Source organism: Cervus canadensis, chromosome 5 (assembly GCF_019320065.1).
Source record: "Cervus canadensis isolate Bull #8, Minnesota chromosome 5, ASM1932006v1, whole genome shotgun sequence".
NCBI lineage: Eukaryota > Metazoa > Chordata > Mammalia > Artiodactyla > Cervidae > Cervus > Cervus canadensis.
Genome location: NC_057390.1, coordinates 46,877,470 through 46,889,503, shown reverse-complemented (window position 1 = coordinate 46,889,503; position 12,034 = coordinate 46,877,470).

Below are 12,034 nucleotides of genomic sequence, written 5' to 3'. Positions count from 1 at the left end.
AGAATATTGTCTCAGGGAACCTACAACAGTGAAAATTAAACTCATTTAGTTTTCACCCAGTCCCAGGCCTGCGTATGAAACAGGTCAAACCCCACGGGCCTAGACTGACCTTGTCTCCACCCTCCTTTTCCGTCCCACCCAGGAGTGGGCTGGTCCATTCCTTTGCAGGGGAAGCAACTGGACACAAGTTCTTGGGGAACAGCTCAGACTACGGAAGGCTGGTTGAAGTCTGTCCTCAATGCCTCCTTTCCCATCTAGGGAGCTCAGCTCTGCCGTGAGCCAGATGACACCCCGATGTAACCTTTTCCCTGTCTCTCAGCATCTCTGCTCCATCTGGCTTTCTGCTAATGACATTCATTTATTTGTTGTTTGGTGGGCACCAGGGAGGAGTTAAAGGTCACTAAGGCCTGAGGGCTGGGTCATTTCCTTGCGGGGCTCAGAGTCAGATGGGAACAAGAGGGCTTTGTCTGGGTTGGAGGAGCTGGACTGGAGGGTTGGAGGCGGGGGATGGGGTAAGACAGAGTAGTCAGGGTGGGCTGAGGCCAGATCGTAAAGGAATTAGTGTCTATGGCCGTACCATCCTGAACACACCCGATCTCATCTGATCTCAGAAGCTAAGCAGGCTTTGGCCTGGTTAGTACTTGGATGGGAGATCATAAAGGATTGGTGAGTAGCTCAGAAGGGTGAGTTTTGAGCAGAAGAGTGACCAGCTCATGGCTTGGGAGATAGCCTGGAAGTTTGGCTTTAAGATGCAATAATTTGAGTTAGTGAGCCTAGAATAGGGTAGATAATGGCCTGGAGATGTTTATACTATGTGTGCAACTTTTCTGTAAGAAAAGAGGGGGCAGAGAGAATGACCTTGAACCTTGGGCCAACCTGGCATTCTCACACCTGGCCTCTCCTCCCTTCTTGTTCCCCTCCCCTGACCTGCATGCTGCCCTGCTCACTTATGGGGTTTACTGAATGTCACAGTCTGTGTAATGGCCCGTCCTCATCACCTGCTCTGCCAACACCTTTGTTATTGTTCAGTAGCTAAGTCATGTCCCACTCTTTGCGACCCCATGGACGGCAGCACACCAGGCTTCCCTGTCCACCACCAACTCCCAGAGCTTGCTCAAACTCATGTCCATTGAGTCAGTGATGCCATCCAACCATCTCATCATCTGTTGCCCCCTTCTCCTCCTGCCCTCAGTCTTTTCCAGCATCAGGGTCTTTTCCAATGAGTTGGCTCTTTGCATCAGGTGGCCAAAGTATTGGAGCTTCAGCATCAGTCCTTCCAATGAATATTCAGGACTGATTTCCTTTAGGATTGACTGGTCTCATCTCCTTGCTGTCCAAGGAACTCTTACGAGTCTTCTCCAGCACCACAGTTTAAACGTATCAATTCTTTGACACTCAGCCTTCTTTACAGTTGAACCCTCACATCCTTACAATAACACTTTTGTCCCCAACTATTCTGCATCTAACTGGCTGCTCCACCTCTACCTGTTCCCTGCCTCCCGTGGAAGGGGTGCTCCCTGCCTTTCTGGGACTATTCCCTCTCTCTCCCCAATTTTCTGCCTGCCTTAGAGCTCCCCCTTGGGGGTCCCATCTGGGTCTTGGGCCTTTCATTATCTTGCCTTGTAAACAACTTGAAGAATCACCATCAGAAGGAAAAAAAAAAAAAAACCTGTGTTTGACGCTCTGCTTCCTGTAGCCGAGACCCACAGATGGGTAGTCTTTGCCAGCTGTTTTGCCCCCTCACCTGGTTCCATTCACACCTGGCACATTGGCCTCCAGCCACCACTCTCCACTGATGACCCTCCATCACCAAAGTCTCCTCAGCCTCCTCAGCCCTTCATCTCTCAGCGACCTTTGGCCCCATCCGCCCCTTGATCTGTGGACCCTACACGAGGCCCAGTGTGACCTGGCCACTTGCTTAGCCTCTTGTGCTTCGGTTTGCTTCTCTATAAAATGGGGATAATAACACCACTTACCTCACAGGGCCCTTAAGTGAAATTATGCACGTAAACAACTCGGAACAATGCCTGGCACAGGAGGAAGCCCGGTTAGCTATTAGCACTGGCTTTGCCGGCCTTCCCCAGGCATCCTCCCGCCTCTGCCCTCAAACACGGGGTCCTTCTCCAAGGCTGGGCCTCCGCACTCGGCTCTCCCTCTGCCTGGACGTTGCGAGGGACAGATGTCAACTCAGATGGGCTTTAGCAGAAACGGACATCGTTTGGCTCCAGTAACTTGACAGTCCAGGTCAGGTTCCACACTGAGCCAGGAGCCCATTTCTCTCTTGTCCAGGGCTCCACCTCCCAGGTCTAGGGAGACAGGAGCAACCCTCTTGATACCAACACTTATGGACCAAGATGGTCCCTAGGAACTCCCAAGACTCCCTCTTCTTGGTACAAACCCAGCACACAGAGAATATCTGCTTCTCAGAAATGTTGAACTCAGGTCCAGAGTATGGTCTCTTTGAGCAACTTACCTTGGGCCAGGTGCCCACCTCTGAGCCAATCACTAGGGACTTAAGGTAATCAGAGGCATCCTTCCAAGTTGGGGGTGGGGTGTGGAGGCAATGCCACCCAGAGGATGGGGGCTGTGACCAGCTGCTGAGAAATACTGAGATCTAGGACTGGGAAGAGGAAAAACCCACGGCCATCCACATACCACTTCCTCCGTGAGGCCTTCCTTGCGTTCTCCTCCCCCAGTTATTCCCTATCACATCAAAGCCAAAGTTTCTACATCCCTTCCCTGCCCTCCTCTCCAGTCTTTCCTGTCTGTCTGCTCCCAGTGGAACATAAACCTCCCAAAGGCGGGAACAAGGCAGGTTGTTTTCCATCATACTGCAGGGCCTTGTCCAAGGCCTGACTCTTGGTGTCGAAAATTATAAATGTCAAAACTTTATCCTCCCTGGGCTTCTAGTACTCCATGTTCTCCTGGCTCTTCTTCTACTTCCTTACATGTTCTTTTCCGTCTTTCCTCTGCTTGCATTGCCCCCACCCCCAGCCTTGAACTGAGCCTTTTCCCAAAGTGAAACCTGAGGGCTTGCCTCACTGACTTCAGGGGCACCAGAGTAACTTCTGGGAAAAACTTCCAAATCTAAGCTTTCAGCACTAATATTTTTTCGGAACTGCAGACCTGGAGTTCTGTCTGTAGGGATGTGGACCCTCAATAAATCCTCCTGGAAATAGTAAATTTTTGTACCCACCCTACCCCCATGTGTGCATGCTCAATCACGTATGACTCTTTGCAACCCCCAGGACTGTACCCCACCAGGCTCCCCTGTCCATGGGATTCTCCAGGCAAGAATATTGGAGTGGGTTTCCGTGTCCTCCTCCCAGGGATCTTCCTGACCCAGGGATCAAACCTGCATCTCCTGAATTGGCAGGCAGATTCTTTGCCACTGAGCTGCCAGGGAAGCCAAATTACTGTGTAAATGTTACTTATGACCCGTGAGACTGAACATGGTATCATCTCCCCTAAACTGTCCCCCGCGTCTATGAATGATGCTGTGACAGGTCGTTCCATTGCTTTGAAAGACAACACACCAGGATTATGGGGAGATTTGAGCCAGATGGGCCTTTGCCTCACCTTGGGGTCAGGTAGAAGCTTCTGGTTTTCTGATTTCTTTGTGTCTGTCATCTGATGTGACATGGACAGTGGGGGAGGGAGGTGTACACACAGAGAGGAGCTGACTCCCTCATTGAACGAATGAGACCCAGTAAGTGACTGTGACAGCACTTTTGCTTGGCCACCAAGAGATTCTAGGCATGTTTGCAGTTCAGGACCCATCCTTCTACCCAGTCTATATTTTCTGTGGTCCTGATGCTTTATTTCTTATTTATATTTGACTATTCATTGCATGCAGTTCCTGTGAGCTGTCTCAGATCCTCTCTGGAACAAGGTGGGGAATGCATTAATATTTAAAATAAAATAAACAAAATGTCGGCATGTGTGTGTGTGTCTTAGGTTGGAAATTCCTTAAGGGCAGGGACCATGTCTGTTTATATAGCACCTGGCACAGTGTCAAGTTGAGGCTTAACAAATGAATTTTGATGAAGACGAGAAAGAAGCTGCCTGCAAGAAGATGCAAAGGTTTTAGACCTCACCCTCCAGCCAAACCTCACCCAAATCCCCTTTTTGCAAGGAGTACCCTTCTTCAGGCTCCACCCTTCAGGCTCACCCTGTTTCTGATCATCCAGGCTCCTTCTTGTCACCCCTCCCTGTCCACACGCCCCCATCACCAACCTTGTGTGTGCATGCATGCTAAGTCACTTCAGTCATGTCCAACTCTTTGCGACCCTACGGACTGTAGCCCTCCAGGCTCCTCTGTCCATGGGATTTTCCAGGCATGAATACTGCCTGGGGATCTTCCCGACCCAGGGATTAAACCCATGTCTTTTATGTTTCCTGCATTGGCAGGGGGATTCTTTACCACTAGCCCCACCTGGGAAGCCCTGTCCTCACCCACATATTCTCCCCTTCCTCACACAGAGAACCTCAACCTCACCTCACTTGGGGTGGCTTCACCCCCAAACACCCAGGCCACCCTTTCACCCTTTCACCCAGTGTCCCAGCCCCGCAGGCCCATCCCCAGCTGGGCGGCAGCGCGTGGTGCTGGGAAACACCACCTCCGGCCGAGTGTTTGAGGTGCTGTCCCCTCGCGTGTCTTGGCCCCTTGGGGGCCTCCAGCCAGGCAGGGACCCGACAGAGGGAGGGGAGGGGATAAGCTGCTTCAAAACTCCAGATGCAGCAGTTAAAAAGAGGACAGAGGCAATGATCCTTCAAATTGCCACATCTGTATAATCTGCCTTTTATTTTCTGCTTCATGAAGTTTTATTTCCTATTATTTATTCACCTCCCCGCCCTCCCCTCCCCCGCCTCCGCTCTTCCTTAGCAGGCGACATGCTCAGATGGGCCCCCGAGCCTCAGCCTGGGTCTTGGCCCACCCCACCCCTCCCCCACCCCGGGCTGGCTGCTGGGAGAAGGCACCTGCTCCCCCCACAGTGACTCCCTCTCCTCCCCCAGTCACTACGTTTCAGCCCCCAAACGCCCCTCCCTCCACCCTCCAAGTAGAGCTGGGTGGAAATGTACATGGGGAACAGGTCATGGAGGTGAGGCCTGTCCCCAAAGCCCAGGTCACTGTCACCACCCTGAGCCAGAGTTTAGGGGGTGGAGGAACCCAGGAGATAAAGACGTGGGACTCACGGCTAGTTGGTGTCCCCATCCACCCTCCCCTCCATACCCTCCACCTGCTTCCTCTTCCGGGGCCTCCTAGACCCTCTCTACCCAACATCCTCATCCTTCTCTCATCCCTCCAGTTCTTGGACCTGTGGTCAGGGAGCTAGGCTGGCCCCAGCCTGGGTCAGGGGGTTACTGAGATGGAGGGGAGGGGACCAGGCAGGACTACAAGGAGGGGACGTTTTTGGTCTGTTTTGAGGCTCTGAGCATCTCCCGAACTCCCTACCCCACTGGAGGAATAAAGATTCCTGACTCAAAGAAAGACCCAGGCTGTCTGATTCTAGTTAATCACAGTGGTCGGGGGTGGAGGGGAGGCTGGCCCTCAGTTCCTGCAGTGGGGTGGGAGGGCCTCTAGGACAGGGTGCTGACATTGAGTCTTCTTGCCCAGAACGCTCCCGAGCCCTCCTTGGGACACAGAAGTCAAGACAATAATCCTTCTAAGGAAGAGGGGTCAGGATGGAGGTTAGGATTTGCAGTTGGTGTTCCTAGAGGCTCCTGGGAGAAGCTATGGATGCTTGAGAAGGGCTTGGGGTGGCGGGTGCAGGCAGAAGGAATTTTGCAAATCTTACCCTGAAACCTGACAACACTTTATATCCCGTCTCTTCTGGCTTTTATCCCTTTCCCACCTTGCTCTACAGTGACTTTTTTTTTCATGTTTGTTTATTTTTGGCTGTGTCCGGTGTTAGATGCAGTTCAGGTGTTGTTCATTGCAGTGAACAATGAAGTGCAAGGGAAGTGGAACTAAGTGATGGGGTCTTTGTTGCAGTGCATGGGTTTCTCTCTAGCTGTGGTGCTTAGTTGCCCCTCCACACATGGGATCTTAGTTCCCTGCATGTGTGCTGCATGCTAAATGAATTCAGTCGTGTCCGACTCTTTGTGACCTTATGGACTGTGGCCCACCAGGCTCCTCTGTCCATGGGATTCTCCAGGCAAGAATAGTGGAGTGGGTTGCCATGCCCTCCTCTAAGGAATCTTCCTGACCCAGAGACTGAACCCATGTCTCATACGCCTCCTGCCTTGGTAGGTGGGTTCTTTACCACTAGCACCACCTGGGAAGCCCTAGTTCCCTGACCAGGGCTCAAATCCGTGTCCCCTGTATTGAAAGATGGGGACGACCTTCCCACCTTCAACCAAGGAAGTCCTTAGAGTGACTTTTATAAAGGCTGTAGGCTCTGAGGTTTTTTGTTTTTATTTTGGATGATGGTGGGGTTGGAGGAGGGTAATCTCATCTGGTTCATCCTTCTAGGTGCCTCATACAGGGACAGGCACAAAGTAGGTGGTTTATGATCTACTTCCGAATGAATGAATGAATTGATGAATGTGAGGCCTACACCTTCTCATGCCTCAGCCTATACTAACTGTGGCTATATTTGCTTTGCTCTTTTTCCCATCTCTGCTCCAGCCTGGAATCCCCTGGAAGCCTGGCTTTCATCTAGCCAGCTGAGGCAGGACTCTAGTGCCCCGGGTGAGTGGGGCGCCAGAAGCCACTCTGCCCCTACCCCAAACGGAGACTGATTCCACATACGGAAGTATGGTGTTTGCCTGATGGAAAATTACCTGGGGAGTCTGGAAGAGAGCTTCATACCTGAACCAGTCAAATGAGTCCCATAATGCCTTTGATGACCGGGTGACTACTGATTCATGACTTTAGGGCTGGACATCATTCTGGCCAGAGCTGTGCATTTTATGGCCCAGGAAGCTGAGGATATCCCTGGGGTTGCCACCCAGGAGGTGATGGGGTGGGGACAGAGCCCCACACCCAGGCCTGGACTTTGCAGCAACGCTGTCTCCCAGGGGGTAAACCATAACTAACAGCTCCAGTGACACCACAACCTCAGCCCCTAAAATAGCTGGTGACTAGGCCTTTTCTTTCGTCATCAGCAAAGAGGGTGGTTCTGGGGAGGACATGGTTGTAATTTCAACAGGTAAAGCCTCAGTTCTCGTCAAGGTCAAGAGGCCTTACTCCCTTCCTTCTTTTTAGCATGTGTGCTCAGCCGCATCTGACTCTTTGCTACCCTCATGGACTGTAGCCCGCCAGGCTCCTCTGTGCATAGGATTTCCCAGGCAAGAATAATGGAGTGGGTTGCCATTTCCTTCTCCAGGGGATCTTCCTGGATCAGGAATCAAACATGCACCTCCTGCATTGGCAGAGAGATGCTTTACTGCTGAGCCACCTGGGAAGCCCTCCTTTTTTACCCACGTTCTTTTCCTTCTTTGCTTTGATGGAGAAATAAGTTTCCATTCAGACCAAGGGCATCCATTTATGGCTAGCATCTGTGGGTGTGTGACTGTATCGGGGGACTTTCTCTGGGCTAGGACCAATGGGGTGCACTCCCCTCTTCCCAGGGACTCCCCAGGTGACTCAGCGGTAAAAAGTATCCACCTGCAATGCAGGAGATACAGGAAATGTGGGTTTGATCCCTGGGTCAGGAAGATCCCCTGGAGAAGGAAATGGTAACCCACTCCAGTATTCTTGCCTGGAAAATCCCATGAACAGAGGAGCCTGGTGGGCTACAGTCCATGGGGTCGCAAGAATCAGACATGACTTAGCAACTAAATCATAACCACCACCTCTCCCCAGAGCGTGTATGGGGTGGGTGGGAACCAATGTTGCCCACAGCTGGGGGCCTCTACTCAGGCCTCCCTGGGAAGCAGGAGCAGGACATAAGAATCGGGGCTCAATGGAGGAATGCGGTGGAGGGGAATGTGAGTTCCCAGGCCTGGGCTGTTAGTGAAGTGACGAATGCCCCGCTCCTGGCAAAAAAGCAAACACATCTAAAACAAACAAAAAGAGTTATTTGTAAATGAACGCGGCTCTCATTCACGGATGGGCCCTTGGATTTGAGGCAGCAGGCGGGGCTGTGTGTGCACACACGCGTATGGGCCTCGGCTCCCCTTACATGGGGGAGGATGCCTTGGCTAGGGAGGAGAGGGAGGGCAAGAGGGGGAGTCTGAGACGAGGAGGGACCAGGAGGCATGGTGGGGGGAGGGTGTTGGCTTCACGCTGGTACTAGTGTGATTTATCCCTAATGAGTTCTCAGCACATGGCTGCTCCCGGCTCACTCCAGGGGCCAGCGCAGCCTCCCGCGGGCCCCAGCCAGCCCCCCACTCCAGAACAGCATCCACTCGCTCAGAAAAGAGCCAATTTCCACACTGCACAGTCCGCTTCACTCAAGGGGAAATCACATTTCCCTGGGAGAGCCGGAGGCAGCGCTTCACTCCCCAGCCTGGCCGGCTGCCACCGGGCACAGATGTGGAAGAGTTGGGCTCCAGCTTCTCTTCTCCCCCCAAAACAAAGCCCCACACCCCGCAGACCCAGCCCTCAACCTAAGTCTCAGGGCAGCGCCTCGGCACCTGAGGTTTACCCTTTGCCGCTCAGCGAGAGGAGAAAGGGTGATACTCAGGGAGGATGCTGGCCGGGAGGGGACCAGCCTTGCCTGCTTTCTGCAGCTTCATCCAGGAAGCCAGGCACCTGGTTTTGCTTGAGGCGCTTAGAGATGTGGAGGTGGGGTTGCTGGTGGCATGTGTGTGTGTGTACGTGTGCATGCGAGCAGGGAGCAGTAGGGAATCAGTATCTGCCATCAGGAGATAAAGACCTCCAGCATCTGTATCCCGAGTGCCCCCAGAGCTAGAGGAAGAGGAGAGAGTAGAGAGAAGAGAAACAAACCAGAAAGGAAAAGAGGGAGGGAGGAGAAATGCTTGCGAGTTTTCTGAGCAGATGCGGGACCTCTGAGTCCTCACGAATATTCACTGGAGACACAAAAGGTCTCGCAAAGGAATAACTGCTTCGGACTCCCGCAGAAGAGGGACTGGAACAGGATACTAGAAGAGGTGAGAAAAGGAAGGAGAAAGAGATGAGGCGGGTAGAGAGAGGAGGCAGCCCTTGTGGGACGAGATGCTTTCACTACCATCACAGCTGTGGGCAGCGTGGCCGGTCACTCTACGTCTGAGGGTGACATGCAAGCTGGGACAGAGGAACCATCAGATCCCTGGCTGGTGGAGGTGCTTTATGACCCTAAAAGCTGGAGGAGGGCGGCCAAGGGGTGGCCTGGGGGAGACTTGGGGCGGAGCATGGAGGCTCAGCTGGTATTCTCCTCCGGTCCCAGCACTCCTTCCCCACCTGCAGGCTAACCTCTGGGTCCTTCATCCAGGACTGTCCCCACATTGGGTGTGTGTGGCCGTACCCCAGGCGGCCATGAAACTCAGTACCTCGCCACAGAGCTACAGGAGCCTGAGGTCTCTGCAGAAACCCGGCCACACCCTGCTATTCAAGGCCTTAGGTTAGGATGCAGATTCAGCCTCAGATTAGAGTTCAGGCTCCTCTGAATGACCTTGAAAAATCCAGGCACCTCTTGCTCCCAGTTTCCCCAAGTGCGAAATGAGGCCAACATTCAGAATCGGAGACAAAAGTGGTCCTCGGGGTCAAAAAGAGTCGGACACGACTGAGCGACTAAACAATAATGCCAAGAATATTAAAGAAGTGACAGGAGGGCTCGGAACCAGCCTGGGGGCTGGCCTTAGAGCAGGACTCCCACCTACCTCCACCCCCAGGCCATGGGGCAGGAGCCAGAGGGTCACAGCAGCTCCAGCCCACCTTAGACAGATGGGTTCTGCTCCACCCTGACTGCTCTGTCTCCTAGCAGGAAACCCACCCGCGTGCAGGGGCTGCCTGGCCCACACTGACCCCTGAGCTCCAGGCATCCTGGGCTGGGCTGGTGTGTGCTGGGAGGGTACAGGGTGCTGGAGGAGCCAGGGTGAGGATGACAGACCAGGGAGATCAGCCTGGAAAGCTGAGAAGGTCTCTCCACATAGGTAGTGAAAGGGCTGGTTCCAGGGCACAATGCGGGTTGGGGATGGCACGGGGTGTGGTGAGACTTGGCTCTCTCTGCCCAGGTCCAGGTCTTCAGAGAAACTAGAGGCCCCGACTCTGCTACACAGTAGACCACCTCCCTCTACTTCCCACCAACTGCCCGCAGATGCATCCCACATGCCCCAACCCAGTCCCCTGTGGCCGCGCCCCTTTCCTCCCATCCTTGTCTTCACGCTCCTTCTTCACCACGGCCCCCCCCATGTACCTCCCCGACTTGTCCCAACACCACCACCAAAGACAGGGCACCTCAGATCATCTCTCTCTCCCAAGAAGTGTGTGCACATGCATGCACACAGTCGTGTCTCTTTGCAACTCTGTGGATCGTAGCCCACCAGGCTCCTCTGTCCATTGGATTCTCCAGGTAAGAATATTGGAGTGGGTTGCCATTTCCTTCTTCAGGGGATCTTTCTGACCCAAGGATCGAACAAGGGTCTCCAGGGTCTCCTGTGTGCACTGCAGGCAGAGTCTTTACCATCTGAATCACCAGAGAAGACCCTGACATGTAGATAGCTATATTTTCTAAGCCCCTGGGGTTTGACCATGCACACAATGTCTGGAGAGGTATTGGCTGGGACCTGCTGCACTTGAGCCATGCCACATGCCCACAGACACCTGCTCTGAGCAGCATCCTGGGAGGCTCAGCTCACCTCCGAGAAGAAAGGGGAGAGCTGAGCCATTGTCACCCAGCAAAAACACCACCATTCATTCTCTAAGCCCTGTCATTCGGGGCTTAGAGAGGCTGCCAGGGCACCAGTGTTCCCAGAGAGGGTTTGGGTATGAATAGAAAGGGTCGCTCTGCAGACTCCTGGGGCACCGAGCAACTCAAGCTGGTTCCTGGGTGGGGACTGTCTTGGGGAGCTCAGGAACGCAGAGGTTCGGGATCACGAAGAGCCTCAGATATAATGGGATTCAGTCCTGCTGCCATGCTCAAGCTTAGAGGGAAGTCCTGTTATTGAAGAACAAGCCTTTTCTCAGATCCACAAGGAAGACACGGGACTGGCTTTCTTCGTGGGTCCACCTTGTCCATGCTCTCCTCAGCGAGCACTCCTGGCCTCTTCGTTGGGAGAACCAGGGGGGTCAGAGTCTCTGCCCTCCCAGTCTGAGTGTCCCTGGGGATGAGGGGTTATTGAGGAATCCCTTCCTCCATCAGACTCAGCCCCAGGTGCTGTTTGCCCAACTGTCAACATTGTCCTGGGCCCAACCCCTGGCCCCACTCCAGCTGGGTCCTTCACGAAGAGGGTCCACACAGACACCAGGCAGCCGCTGGTGGGATGAGCATCCTCTTGTGGACAGAGCCAGCCCTTGCAGTCACCACTGTATTTCCCACCTTGTTCTGTGGACTTTCACAGAAGAGGGTTGTTCTAAGTCCCCACAGTAACTCCCTCACCCCTTCCTGGCCCCGGCTTCTTGACTACCCAGTCTTGCCAAATATTTCACGTGCGGTCGCTTGAGTAATGTCCAACTCTTTGCGACCCTATGGACTGTAGCCCGCCAGGCTCCTCTGTCCATGGGGTTCTCCAGGCAAGAATACTGGAGAGGATTGCCATTAATTCCTCCAGGAGATCTTCCCTGGGATCCAACTCAAGCCTCTTACATCTCCTGCATTGGCAGGCAAGTGCTTTACCACTAGCGCCACCTGGGAAATTCTATAATATTGCCAAATCTTGGGTTGGCCCAAAAGTTCATTTGGTTTGGCCGACCCAATACTTAGGAACCAAGCCAAAAGATATCAGACTCTCAGGGGGCAGTCTCAGGATATCCCTTGGGTCTAGAACCCCTGGCATCCCTGATGAGTGCCCGTGGTGCTGAGCCGAAGTGTTGGACTTAAGCTAAGAGGTTTTGATGCAATCTACCACTTCCTGCCTCAGGCAAGTTATTTCATTATTTTCTGAGCCTCAGTTTCTCCATATGTAAAATAGGGTGAATCCCAGGTTC